At 44.9% G+C, this 15,281-nt stretch overlaps 1 long non-coding RNA gene across 1 annotated transcript in view; it reads right to left on the minus strand.

Moving 5' to 3' along the window:
- Nucleotides 1-15,281, minus strand: part of LOC135015933 (uncharacterized) — a 244,898-nt gene that overhangs the window by 27,721 nt on the left and 201,896 nt on the right. The window lies entirely within an intron of this gene.

The following is a 15,281-nucleotide window of genomic DNA, read 5'->3' on the forward strand; positions in this document are numbered from 1 at the left end:
ATGTCTGTGTGTGTAGAGGGACTGTGTGTCAGTGTGTGTGTGTGTCTGTCAGTGTGTGTATAGGGACTGTGTATTAGTGTGTGTGTGTGTGTGTGTGTGTGTGTGTGTGTGTGTGTGTGTGTGTGTGTGTGTGTCAGTGTGTGTATAGGGACTGTGTATTAGTGTGTGTGTGTGTGTGTGTGTGTGTGTGTGTATTAGTGTGTGTGTCAGTGTGTGTAGAGGGACTGTGTATTAGTGTGTGTGTGTGTGTGTGTGTCAGTGTGTGTATAGGGGGCTGTGTGTCTGTCAGTGTGTGTATGTCTGTGTGTGTAGAGGGACTGTGTGTCAGTGTGGGGTTGGAGAGAGCTAGGGTAGTAATAGAGGGGCATCCTCCCACCAGCATTGGCGGCCAGCCCCCCTCCCGCTTACAAGGATCCTGCTTGTGTCCGGACGAGCTGAGGTCAGCAGCAGGTATAGAGCTGCTGGTCCTCGGCCATCATTTCCGCAGCTGATACTCGCTGGAGCCGCGGCTATGAGAAGTTGCTGGATGCCATAACCCATACGCAGCCAGCGCAGTGAGAGGCCCGGCATCACACATATCTGGGCTGGCGGCCTCTCACTGCACTGGCTGTGTATGGGTTATGGCATCCAGCAACTTCTCATAGCCGCGGCTCCAGTGTGGCAGCGGTACATAGAAGAATCGGGCCAGCGTTGAGGGGGAGGTGGGGGAGGGATAGCACAGCCACCATGGAGATAACAGAGCTCAGCCTCAGCATACCTGCAAACCATACCGGCGTAGCATTCCGCCGCTGTTAAGGCGTTCCAGCTGCACTGGGCTTGGCTGGGGGAGGAGGCAGAGATCATCGCGGAGGCGGGGCGGGCATTACTCGCGGGTTCATGAGCTGTACTGCTAACTCCGGCTTTGGGGCGGGGGGAGGCGGAGCTAGCAGTACAGCTCATGAGAGTAGATTGTGAGGCCGGCTGATTGCGCCCCAGGTCATCCTGCGCTGTGTGCAAGGCACACAGCGCACCTACCTAGTTACGGCACTGGTACCAGTACCTCTTTGCTGAGTAACAGTATCACATTAAAACAATGTGAAGTACTATACAGTAGTACAGTATGTGTATGATGGTTGTGGTGATGCTAGTGTGTCAGTGTATGTGTTGGTGTTGCCAGTAGTGTTGGGTGCTGTGATCGTGCGTGTGTACTGTAGGTAGGAGATACCGTATAGTGATTTGTACCATAGGTGCATGTGTGGCTAATGCTTGGTGCATGTGTGAGTGATAGTGGTTCGTGGTTGCTGGTGTTGAATGGATGTGTGAGCGGTGTGATGTGTATGGTAGCGTTGGGGCTGAAATGCCAGCGTTTGAGATGCCGGCGGTCAGAAGACCGTCTGCAGCATCCTGATGGTGGTAATCCCCTGACAGGGGACAGGTAAGTATACTCACCATTCCCCAATGCCCCCCTAACTCTCCCTACCCGAAGCCTAAACCTAACCCTCTTCCCCTGCAGCCTAACCCTTACCCTTCCCATTGGTGCCTAAACCTACCCCTCCTTTCATAAGCCTAAACCTAACCCCCCGTTACCGCAGCCTAGCCCTAACTCTCTCCACACAGCCTAAAGCTAACTTCCACCCCCACGCCCTCATTCCCCCCTGCGGCTCGACATATGCTCATTTGGGATCTCGGCGGTTGGTAGCCTGGCGCTGGGCTTGTAAACCATGTCGGGATGCTGAAGCCAGCATTCCAAGCAGTGCCGGGATTCCGGATTCTGGCATTTTGACTGCAGGGATCCCAACCACCGGGATCCTGACCGAATTCTGTCCGGTACTGGTAGTGATTTTGATGTGGCTTGTGGTGAGTTGGTCCTTGTGGGCGAGAGTATGTGTGAGTATGTGGTAGTAGAGCTAGTGTGTGGATGGATGTGTTTACAGTGGTGATGGTAGTGTGTTGGTGTACTGTATATGATGTTAGTGGAGACGATATCTAGTCAGTGGGAATGGGGTGGCAGTTTGTAGTAGTATGTGAGGAAATTGAGTAATTATTTATGACAATACCTCTACACAGCAGCACAGAGTATTTTGGGCACTACTCTTCTGAAGTATTTGGAGGCAGTAATCTCTCCACTCTTCTGATTATTAAAGATAGGAAAAATAATGTTGCCGATTCTGAAATTTGGGCAAATTTCAGAGATTTTATTCTCACACTGTTCAGTCTGCAAAAATAATCGGTCATCCCAATTAACTTTGGAATTCACAGGGTTGTTTAGCATATAATATGTCTGCAAGAGGTACTGTACTTTAGGTAATAGTGAATGTGGCTGCCAGGGTAAAGCACTCCCTCACACTCAATTTACTAAGCTACAGTGTGTATATGTATAACTGTCTGTGACTATTGTTGGGACATCGCAGTACAAACTTGCTGAATAAAGTTTGCTAAAGTTTCGGTGATGAGTTCATCACTTCCTGTGGGAGGTTTCGGATACATTGGGATAGTGTTACAGCCGAAGAACTGGGGTCAAGTGATACTGTAAAGCACAATGGTTTTCTTGCCATAAGTGAGGGTTTGGAATATCATGCAACACCTCACCCATCATACACCTTCCCATTCCTGTCTAGATAATACATAGCACTATCTACTATTCTACAGCCACAGTAAGGTAAATTTAATAGAGACCCCGCTTATCATACCCATTTCACCTGGACACCCCAGGTGTGGATAAAGGCTACTTAATGGCTCAATGTCTTCCTGCCCTTATGCATGGATGTAGCAGAGAATACCCTGTGGTATAGGAGATCTACAGTATTTAGGGGAAATCACAGTTGACATGCATTAGACCAACAGGTACAAAATGTTGACAGCTTAAGGTAATGAATGAAAGGTTGACAGTGGCTATGGTCGAAAGGGCAAAAAGTTCGACAGCTTAAAATGGTCGACATGACAAGGATCAACATACAAATGGTCTACACAAATTTTATTCATTTTTTGGGGTCAAATCTTGTATGTTTAGTAACGTAGGACCACCATCAATAATAACATATACCCTCGCCATGCTTCGGGGCACGGTGCCTCGCTGCACTCACCTGACTGTACTATTTCCAAACGCAGTCCACGTGGATAGTAAATCAAACAAATGTTGGGACAACATGTAAAACCCTCAAAAACATGTGTTGACCATTTATGTGTCGACCATTGTCATGTCAATTTTTTGAACCTGTTGACGTTTTTGTACCTGTTGACCTTAAGCACTGTCGATCTTTCACCTGTTGACCTTGTGTAGTTGTTGACCTAATGCGTGTTGACCATATGTTGTCGACTTCAACGACTGTCTACCTTTACATTGTCAATCTATCATCTGGATATGGTGCAAGGTAGGGGACTGGAACTCTTGCCTTGTTCTAATCCCTATGCCGTTAAAGATGGGTTTAAGCAAGAAGAAAATTACAATAATTCCCTACTTATTCCCTACCTAATATAGATATAAGATACTGAAGTCACTTAATAATTCTCATGTTATTGGTTGTTAATGAAAGTCCTAGTGCTAGATGCATCATCGTTTGGAAAGTGATAAAATGGGGAGTGAAAAAGTACCAGCCAATCAGGTCCTACCTGCCATGTCACAGGCTGTGTTTGAAAAATGGCAGCTGATTGGCTGGTACTTTTTCACTCTCCATTTTATCACTTTCCAAGCGATGATGCATCTAGCCCAAAGTCATTAATTCATAAGCAATTGCATTACAAGTCACTGGCATGGATATAAACTGACAGAACCCTTTTTTTTTTATAAACTGTCTTCTGAGCTCTGATTGGCTGCAAGTTTTGCCACTTATCATGGATCCTTAAGCAGTTTCAACAATTGATTTGTGCTTGTTGCTGATGGGCCACAAAATGGAATACACAATGTTGCTTTGTGTCTGCTACAGTATATCTGCTGTTGTTGCAGTGCCGTAACTAGACATTTTAGCGCTGTGTACAAGAAAAAGCCTAGGAACCCCCTCTATGCAAAATAGGGGCAATGCACGCCATAGTCGCTCAAAAAATATATAGGGGCGTGGGGAAGGGATGTTTACACAAAATAATACCAATTCATATTACAGTGCTCAGTAGTCTCTAATATTAAATTATGCCGCAAAGTAGCACCACTACACCAGGTAGAGCCCCTTTTACATATTATGGTGGACACATTCCCCTTTTTACACATTACGGCAGCCAGTCTCCTTTTTACACATTACAGAAGCCAGTCCCCCTTTTTACACATTACGGCAGACAGAGTTCCCCTTTTAACACATTACGGCAGCCAGCATCCCCTTTTTACACATTACGGCAGCCAGCGTCCCCTTTTAACACATTGCGGCAGACAGCGTCCCCCTTTTTACACATTGCGGCAGACAGCGTCCCCTTTTTACACATTATGCCAGACAACGTCCCCTTTTTACACATTACGCCAGACAACGTCCCCTTATTACACATTACAGCAAACAGCGTCCCCTTATTACACATTACGGCAGACAACGTCCCCTTTTTGCACATTACGGCAGACAGCATCCCCTTTTTACACATTACGGCAGACAGCGTCCCCCTTTTTACACACTACGGCAGACAGCATCCCCTTTTTACACATTACGCCAGACAACGTCCCCTTAATACACATTACAGCAGACAGCGTCCCCTTATTACACATTACGGCAGACAGCGTCCCCTTTTTACACATTATGGCAGACAGCGTCCCCCTTTTTACATATTACAGCAAACAGCGTCCCCTTATTACACATTACAGCAGACAGCGTCCCCTTATTACACATTACGCCAGATAACGTCCCCTTATTACTAGTGATGAGCGGATTCGGTTTTACTCGGTTCTCAAAACGGCATCTTATTGGCTCACGGATGTCACGTGTTTTGGATAGCCAATAAGATGCCGTTTTGAGAACCGAGTAAAACCGAATCCGCTCATCACTACTTATTACACATTATGGCAGACAGCGTCACCCTTTTTACACATTACGGCAGACAGCATCCCCCTTTTTACACATTATGGCAGACAGTCCCTACACACAAACACACAGCCTGTCCCCTCCAGTGACTACACACACAGCCTGTCCCCTCCAGTCACTCCACACACAGCCTGCCCCCTTCAGTCACAAAACACCCCCCCTCCCCTCCCTCGGTCCCCACTGTGTTACCTCCAGGAAAGCTGTAGCAGAGATGGATGCAGTCAGACCAAACAGCAAAGTCAGGTGCGTGGCCTAATTGTAGACCCATGGTCGTGCCCCCTTTCAGCACCGATAGGTGGCCTGGGGGAGGAGGAGGCATAGGACTGGACATACGGCAATCTCATCCAGTGTCCTGATCCGCAGCTGCAGCTACAGTACTTCTGCTGACAAACACTGAGCAGCACGGACCTGCAAGTGTTGGCGGCAGTCCTGCGCCCTCAGTGCACATGCAGTGTGTGCCAGGCACCGTCGGCACACACCTTGTTATGGCACTGGGTTGTGGAATTGTCTAAATCAGGCCTGGCCTACCTGTGGATCTCCAGCTGTAGTGAAACTGCACATCCCAGCATTCCCTGCTACAGTTTTGCTTTTACAGAAAGCTAAAACTGTTGCAGGGCATGCTGGGATGTGTAGTTTGACAACAGCTGGAGAGATACAGGTTGGCCAGGCCTGGTCTAAATCAAAGTAGGAAGATGTTCACTGTTCCCATCTGCAGTCACACTGGCCAGAATCTACTATATAGCAACTCCCCAAATACTGAGGCTAATTTATTTGTTTGCATTGACAAATCACTTCCACCAAGCAGGATTTTATCAAAGGTATACAATGCACCCGGAAAGTATTCACAGCGCTTCACTTTTTCCACATTTTGTTATGGAGTAAGTTCATTTTTCTCTTCAAAATTCTACATACAATACCCCATACTGACAACGTGAAGAAAGCGTTTTTGAGATTTTAGCAAATTTATTAAAAATGGAAAACTAAGAAATCCCATGTACATAAGTATTCACAGCCTTTGCTCAATACTTTGTTGATGCACCTTTGGCAGCAATTACTTTTTGAACATGATGCCATAAGATTGGCACACCTATCTTTAGACAATTTCGCCCATTCCTCTTTGCAGCACCTCTCAAGCTCCATCAGGTTGGATGGGAAGCATAGATGCACAGCCATTTCAGATCTCTCTAGAGATGTTCAATCGGGTTCAAGTCTGGGCTCTGGCTAGTCCACTCAAGGACAGTCACAGAGTTGTCCTGAAGCCACTCCTTTAATATCTTGGCTGTGTGCTTAGGGTCGTTGTCCTGCTGAAAGATGAACCGTCGCCCCAGTCTGAGGTCAAGCGCGCTCTGGAGCAGGTTTTCATCCATGATGTCTCTGTACATTGCTGCATTCATCTTTCCCTCTATCCTGACTAGTCTCCCAGTTCCTGCCGCTGAAAGACATCCCCACAGCATGATGCTGCCACCACCATGCTTCACTGTAGGGATGGTATTGGCCTGATGATTAGCGGTGCCTGGTTTCCTCCAAACATGACGACTGACATTCACGCCAAGAATTCAATCTTTGTCTCATCAGACCAGAGAAATTTGTTTACTCATGGTCTGAGAGTCCTTCCGGTGCATTTTGGAAAATTCCAGGTGGGCTGCCATGTGCTTTTTACTAAAGAGTGACTTCCGTCTGGCCACTCTACCATACAGGCCTGATTGGTGGATTGCTGCAGAATGGTTGTCCTTCTGGAAGGTTCTCCTCTCTTCATAGAGGAATGCTTGTGTGCAGGCCTTAAGGCTTTGCCTGGCCAGCTTATCCAACATCAGGAGCCCTGTGCTCTGCTTCAGAACACAGGGCTCCTGATGCCGGAAAAACTGGCCAGGCGATAGGCTGCGGGTTGTAACTAGCGTTTAGGTTGCCAGGACTGTCTGTGGGCCAGAGTGGCAAACCTGGCACTGTGACTGTTTCATTTTGTTTGATATTTGTGACCTGCAGTTATACCAAACTTGAACTTGTTGTGCAGTGGCTGCTAAGCTGATAAGAATAAACAATCCACTGTTTTCTGTTTTACCGTACTGATGGATGTGACTCTTACCACCTTGTGAGATTATATATATATATATATATATATATATATATATAAATATATATATATATATATATATATATATATATATATATATACAGTTGTGCTCATATGTTTACATACCCTAGCAGAATTTGTGATTTTCTTGCCATTTGTCAGAGAATATGAATGATAACTCACAAACTTTTCTTTCACTCATGGTTAATGGTTGGGTGAAGCCATTTATTGTCAAACAACTGTGTTTACTCTTTTTAAATCATAATGACAACAGAAACTACCCAAATGACCCTGATCAAAAGTTTACATACCCTGGAGATTTTGGCCTGATAACATGCACACAAGTTGACACAAACGGGTTTGAATGGCTACTAAAGGTAACCATCCTCACCTGTGATCTGTTTGCTTGTATTCAGTGTCTGTGTATAAATTGTCAGTGAGTTTCTGGACTCCTGAAAGACCCTTGCATCTTTCATCCAGTGCTCCACTGACGTGTCTGGATTCTGAATCATGGGGAAAGCAAAAGAATTGTCAAAGGATCTGCGGGAAAAGGTAATTGAACTGTGTAAAACAGGAATGGGATATAAAAAGATATCAAAGCAATTGAGAATGCCAATCAGCAGTGTTCAAACTGTAATTAATTAGTGGAAAATTAGGGATTCTGTGGAAACCAAATCACGGTCAGGTAGACCAACAAAAATTTCAGCCACAACTGCCAGGTAATTGTTCAGGATGCAAAGAAAAATCCACAAATAACTTCAGCTGAAATACAGGACTCTCTGAAAAAAGTGGTGTGGTTGTTTCAAGATGCACAATAAGGAGGAATTTGAAGAAAAATGGGCTGCATGGTCGAGTCGCCAGAAGAAAGCCATTACTACGCAAATGCAACAAAGCATCCCATTTACAATACTCCAAACAGCACAGAGACAAGCCTCAAAACTTCTGGAACAAAGTCATTTGGAGTGATGAGACCAAAATTTAACTTTTTGGCCACAACCATAAATGTTACATTTGGAGAGGAGTCAACAAGGCCTATGATGAAAGGTACACCATTCCTACTGTGAAACACGGAGGTGGATCGCTGATGCTTTTGGGATGTGTGAGCTACAAAGGGACTGGAAACTTGGTCAAAATTGATGGCAAGATGAATGCAGCATGTTATTAGAAAATACTGGAGGAAAATTTGCACTCATCAGCCCGGTAGCTGCGCATCGGACGTACTTGGACGTTCCAACATGACAATGATCCAAAACACAAGGCCAAGTCGACCTGTCATTGGCTACAGCAGATAAAGTGAAGGTTCTGGAGTGGCCATCTCAGTCTCCTGACTCCAATATCATTGTGCCACTCTGGGGAGATCTCAAACGTGCAGTTCATGCAAGACAGCCCAAGAATTTACAGGAACTGGAGGCTTTTTGCCAAGAAGAATGGGCAGCGTTACCATCTGAGAAAATAAAGAGCCTCATCCACAACTACCACAAAAGACTTCAAGCTGTCATTGATGTTAAAGGGGGCAATACACGGTATTAAGAACTGGGGTATGTAAACTTTTGATCAGGGTCATTTGGGTAGTTTCTGTTGTCATTATGATTTATAAAGAGTAAACACAGTTGTTTGACAATAAATGGCTTCACCCAACCACTAACCATGAGTAAACTAAAATGTTGAAACGAAGGTTTCAATAGGAAGCGCTGTCCAGTCACAAATCAATTAATCAAATCAATTTAATTCCACAAACAACATATATGGCCATATATTGACATAAAATAAGAATTCATAAGACTTTAGTACAATGATAACAAATAAATAATTTAAAATTGTAAATCAATTATAAGCAGTTAGTGTTGCTCCAAAATCACGGGCATGCAGTCTCATTCACTTATGTGGTTAGTCATCCACTCCTAATTTATATTCCAATAGCCAGATGGCAATCTTAATTAGTGAGTCCAGAGAATGCAGGTGTCCTTTAAGAACAATGTTCAATGTCCTCCTCCCACCCGTATTTAACAATTAACGGGGGCTTTTTTCAAAAGACGGGGACTGTTATTCCTTATAACTTATTTGTTGTTCACTCCTTGCTGAGTGTTTAGAAAATACTCCTCCCTCCCGTAACTTTCTTACCGGGGATGTCTTGCTGAATGGAGGTTTTTCTTATGGATATCCGGACACAGGAGATCTCTCAGCCAGAGAGCATTCGACCCTCTGCAATGTCCGTGCAACTGCTGGTCCCAGCTCTAACACAGCAGCAGACGAACACTCGCACTCTCAGACTGCCGGACTGCTACGCCAAATCACGTGATTTTATGTCAATATATGGCCATATATGTTGTTTGTGGAATTAAATTGATTTGATTAATTGATTTGTGACTGGACAGCGCTTCCTATTGAAACCTTCGTTTCAACATTTTAGTTTGCTTGCTACAAAGGGTATTTGCAATAACCCTGATTAGGAAGCTGCAGCTCAGTCTCAGGTGTAGTTTGCCAGTGGTCTAAAGGAACAGGCGCCGAGTATATACGGTTGGTTTTTTTCTACTAACCATGAGTGAAAGAAAAGTTTGTGAGTTATCATTCATATTCTCTGACAAATGGCCAGAAAATCACAAATTCTGCTAGGGTATGTAAACTTATGAGCACAACTGTATATATATATATATATATATATATTGTTACACTGTAAGGGAACAAGGTGCAATTTCCTGGGGTAAATGGCAGCAAGCAGCAGCTGAGGAATCATACAAGTCCAGTTTGTGGTGCAACTGGCCACAACCAGTTTTATTAAACAGAAAATAAAACAATCATCAAAAGAAAATACCTTGCCTTTCCGGCACTGACTAAACACAAGACGTTCCTAACTGTCTCTAAACAAAAAACACAAAGTTTTTCAGTCAACACTGTATGGCTCACTTGTATAAGGAAGCGTGTTTCTCTCACAGAGATTCTCCAGTCTCCTCAGGCAGTCTGCCCACACTAATCAGGCTAGCAGCCCTAAAAGGCTCTTGCACAGCTGAAAGCCCTGATTAGCCCTCTGTGAGGCCAAAGACCCGAACTGGGCCCAACGTCTGGAACTTGCCCCCTCTCTCTCTCTCAGGGCCCTTATCCAGATTTTCCAACAACTGAAAAGGTTCTAACAAAACATTTTCATGGAAGTTTTCCTGTTTCTAAAACATATAAGACAAGAACCTGGGACAAACATACCTGCCCTCAAACACTATTCCAGTGTTCTTGTCACATATCCCCCTCCCCTGTTTCGACCTAGGAGCCGGAACACTTGTAGCCCCTAAACAGAAGATGCGGGACAACGCATCTGCGTTGGCCAATTGTGTACCCGGTCTATGTTCTACAGTAAATTTAAAATCTTGCAATGCTAGAAACCATCTAGTTACACGAGCATTCTTACCTCTATTTACATACATACATTTTAAAGTGGGTGATCTGTCACTAGTCTGAACTGTCTACCCAAGAGGTAATATCTCAAGTTATCTAATGCCCATTTAATGGCCAAAGCCTCCTTTTCCACAATAGCATACCTTTTTTCATGCTCATTGAGTTTCCTACTCAAATAAATGATAGGGTGTTCGTCCCCATCTCTGGTTTGGGACAACACAGCCCCTATCCCGACCTCTGAGGCATCTGTCTGTACAACAAATTCTTTTGAAAAATCTGGTGTTATCAATACAGGTTGTGAACACAAAGCCACTTTTATTGCTTGGAACGCTTTTTCTGCATCAGGGTTCCATTTCACCATATTTGACTGCTTCCCTTTGGTAAGGTCTGACAACAGCACTGCTGTGGTCGCAAAATTAGGAATAAATCGTCTACAGTACCCTGTTATTCCCAAAAAAGCCCTTACCTGTTTTTTATTCACTGGACAAGGCCAGTTTTGAATAGCATCAATTTTATTCAACTGGGGCCTAATCAGACCTCTACCTATGGTGAAGCCCAAGTATTTAACCCACTCCATTGCGAGGCAGCACTTCTTTGGGTTAGCAATTAACCCATGATCACCACATCATCCAAATAGGCAGCCGCATATTTTCTATGGGGCCTCAAAATGTTATCCATCGCCCGTTGAAAGGTTGCTGGAGCCGCATGCAACTCAGAGGGCAACATCTTATACTGGTATAGCCCTTCCGGAACCGAAAAGGCTGTTTTTTCTTTTGCGCTATCAGTTAAAGGTATTTGACAGTAACCTTTGGTCAGGTCCAACGTGGTGAGAAACCTGGCTGTTCCCAGCCTTTCTATAAGCTCATCCACATGGGGCATGGGGTATGCGTCAAATTTGGACACCTCATTTAACTTACAAAAGTCATTACAGAAGTGTATGCTACCGTCTGGCTTCAGGATGAGAACTATGGGACTGGACCACTCACTGTTAGATTCCTCTATGACTCCAAGTTCTAACATGTTTTTAACTTCTTTAGAAACAGCTTCTCGCAGAGCTTCAAGAATCCTATATGGCTTTAAATGGACTCTGACCCCTGGTTCTGTGACAATGTCATGTTTTATTATGGTCGTTCGGCCAGGCAGCTCTGAAAATATCTCCCTGTTTTGGATGAGAAATTCTTTAACCTGATTGTTCTGATCAGCTGATAATGTCTCTGACAACTTTACGGCGGGAAGCAACTGAGGTGAAGACACCGAAGGGCAAGGCTCCACTGACAGAGACAACCTATCTTTCCAGGGTTTGATTAAGTTAACATGGTAGATTTGTTCGGGTTTTCTCTTTCCCGGTTGGTATACTTTGTAATTAACCTCATTCACTTTTTCCCTAATTTCAAATGGACCCTGCCATTTAGCTAGGAACTTGCTTTCTACAGTGGGTACCAAAACAAGAACTCTTTCTCCAGGAGCAAATTACCGTATCTTGGCACTCCGGTTATATACCCTCTGTTGAGCACTTTGGGCCTGTTCCATGTGCTCTCTGACAATAGGTACCACGGCTGCAATCCTATCCTGCATTTGTGTTACATGTTCAATAACGCTTCTATAAGGAGTGGGCTGTCCTTCCCACATTTCTTTGGCAATGTCCAACAGCCCTCTGGGGTGTCTACCATACAACAAATCAAATGGAGAAAACCCGGTAGAGGACTGAGGAACTTCTCTGATGGCCATTAACAAGTAGGGCAACAATCCCAGTTCTATCAACAACCTTTTTTAACATACTTTTTAATGTTTTATTAAACCTTTCTACCAACCCATCAGTTTGGGGATGGTAGATGGACATCCTGAGGTGAGTGACCTTAAATAATTTGCACAATTCTTTCATGATCCTTGACATAAATGGAGTACCTTGGTCAGTCAAAATTTCTTTTGGTATTCCCACTCTACTAAAAACCTGCACCAGCTCCCTAGCTATCGCCTTGGTTGTGATAGTGTGTAAAGGGACAGCCTCAGGATATCGAGTGGCATAGCCCATTATTACCAGGATATACTGATGGCCCCGAGCGGACTTTAACAAGGGCCCCACGAGATCCATGGCTATTCTGTCAAATGGGACCTCTATAATAGGCATGGGAACTAGTGGGCTCCTGAAATGGGGTCTAGGGGCATGATACTGGCATTCAGGACAGGAAGAACAATATTCAGACACTTCTTTATAAACCCCAGGCCAAAAGAACCTTTGTAAAACTCTTTCAGTGGTTTTTTCTGCCCCTAAATGTCCTGCTGTAACGTGACTATGAGCTAAATCTAGTACCGTTCTCCGATAAGGCTGGGGAACTACCAGCTGTTCCACCACATCCTCACCCCTTTTGACAATGTGGTACAAGAGCTCATTACAGATGGCCATGTGGGGATACGTAACCCTGTCACCTGGTACCACAGGTTCCCCATTAACAATCTTAACATTCTATCTAGCCTTTAATAAGGTAGGATCCTTTAACTGTTCAGACGCAAACAGATCCTTTTTAATCCTCCAGGTCAGGCATGCTTTCAGTTCTAACTACTATGTCTCTGTTTCCAGCAAGAGGGCCCTCACTGGACTCCCCATCTGTCACTTCCCCAGCCAAATTGGCAAAATGCAAAGGGTCAGAAAGTTCTGAAGACACACGCACATCCATAAAATCACCGTGATTATCAACTGGCTCTTTACTTCTCACATCTGTTGATAAACGTGATTCCCACAGTTTCCAAAAATGAGGAAAATCCCTCCCTATTATGGCCTCATGCACCAAGGTGGGGACCAGTCCTACTTTAACAATTGCTGACCCACAACAAGTTTCTATATTCACTTCAGCAGTGACATAATGTTGGGTATCCCCATGTATGCAAGTTACCCCAATAGGTATTTGCTGGACCTTTAAGGGGTTCACTAACCCAGCTTTCACGAGAGTAACTAAACTTCCTGTATCTAGCAAGGCCTCTACCCGGTTACCCTCTAAGAACACGTCACACATTTGTTTTTCCAGCTCAGGTGAAGGTACCACAGTAGGCTAACCTAGCAAAGAAAGACATTCTGCGACATTCAAAGGCAGCATCACATTGCATGGGTTCTTGTGTGACTGGGCAATTGGCAATAACATGACCTGGCATACCATACCTAAAACATTTAACCACACGATTATCAACCCGTTTGGGCAGCATAGACTTTTCTAGCCCCATTGGCCAGTCTCCAGGGCCAGTGTTTACAGTCTCTATAGCCTTGCGTTCTCTTAACCGCCCAGCAACGTTTTCCCACTGAACAGTCTTACCAGTCTTTATAGAAGGGTGCTGTCGAGGATCTATGGGTTGCTGGGTGGTCATCAGTAGTTCCTCTGCCACCAAATACCTCTCTACCATGTCCACTAATTGGTCAGCAGTATCCGGGTTTCCATGGCTCACCCACTTGCGCAGGACCACGGGCAAAGATCTCAAATAGCGGTCTATGATGACTCTTTAAACCATCTGGGGACCAGTTAATGTCTCTGGCTGTAACCAGTTTTTTGTTAGCTGAATAAGGTCGTGCATCTGGGAGCGAGGAGGCTTCTCCATGGTGTACACCTAATGGTGCACCCGTTGTGCTCGTACTGACAGCGTGACTCCCAGGCGGATCAGGATCTCAGTCTTTAGTTTATCATAGTCCCGAGCCTCAGCAGGGCTTAAATCAAAGTACGCTTTTTGGGGCTCACCTGACAGAAAAGGTGCCAGCAGACTGGCCCACTGTGCTTTTGGCCAGTTCTCACGCTCGGCAGTCCTTTCAAACGTGGTCAGGTAGGCCTCCACATCATCAGCCTCTGTCATTTTCTGCAGGAAGTGACTGGCCCGTATAGAACTAGAGCTGGTCGGAGCACTGACGGCCACATCTCCAATCCGGGCTGCAAGGCTCTGCACCACTTCTGTTAAGGCCTCTCTATCCTGACACTGTTGCCTGTAAAGTTTGTCAATAGCCACCTGCTGCTGTCTCCTATTTTCCTCCATTGCCACCTGCTGCTGTCTGTTGGCCTCCTGCTGAGCCGCTGTAGCTTGCAGCAAGGCTTTGAGTAGTTCCTCCATGTCGACAGATTTTTCAGGCGGCTTTGTAGCTGCTTTCACCCAGGACATATATCAAATCCTCAGGGCGAGTCTCAGCAACTTCACACTGGGCTGTATCTGCATAAACCACCGTTTTCTGCAGGCCTCATAAAGCTGCTGCTTTCACTTATGCGCAGAACGGCTTGCTCGCATTCTCCACCAAGTTGTAACACTGTAAGGGAACAAGGTGCAATTTCCTGGGGTAAATGGCAGCAAGCAGCAGCTGAGGAATCATACAATCCAGTTTGTGGTGGAACTGGCCACAACCTGTTTTATTAAACAGAAAATAAAGCAAACATCAAAAGAAAATACCTTGCCTTTCCGGCACTAACTAAACACAAGACATTCCTAACTGTCTCTAAACATAAAACACAAAGTTTTCCAGTCAACACTGTATGGCTCACTTGTATAAGGAAGCGTGTTTCTCTCACAGAGATTCTCCAGTCTCCTCAGGCAGTCTGCCCACACTAATCAGCCTAGCAGCCGTAAAAGGCTTTTGCACAGCTGAAAGCCCTGATTAGCCCTCTGTGAGGCCAAAGACCCGAACTGGGCCCAACATCTGGAACTTGCCCCCTCTCTCTCTCAGGGCCCTTATCCAGCTTTTCCAACAACTGAAAATTTTCTAACAAAACCTTTTCATGGAAGTTTTCCTGTTTCTAAAACATATAAGACAAGAACCTGGGACAAACATACCTGCCCTCAAACACTATTCCAGTGTTCTTGTCACAATATATATATATATATATATA

The sequence above is a fragment of the Pseudophryne corroboree genome, chromosome 1, assembly GCF_028390025.1.
Source record: "Pseudophryne corroboree isolate aPseCor3 chromosome 1, aPseCor3.hap2, whole genome shotgun sequence".
NCBI lineage: Eukaryota > Metazoa > Chordata > Amphibia > Anura > Myobatrachidae > Pseudophryne > Pseudophryne corroboree.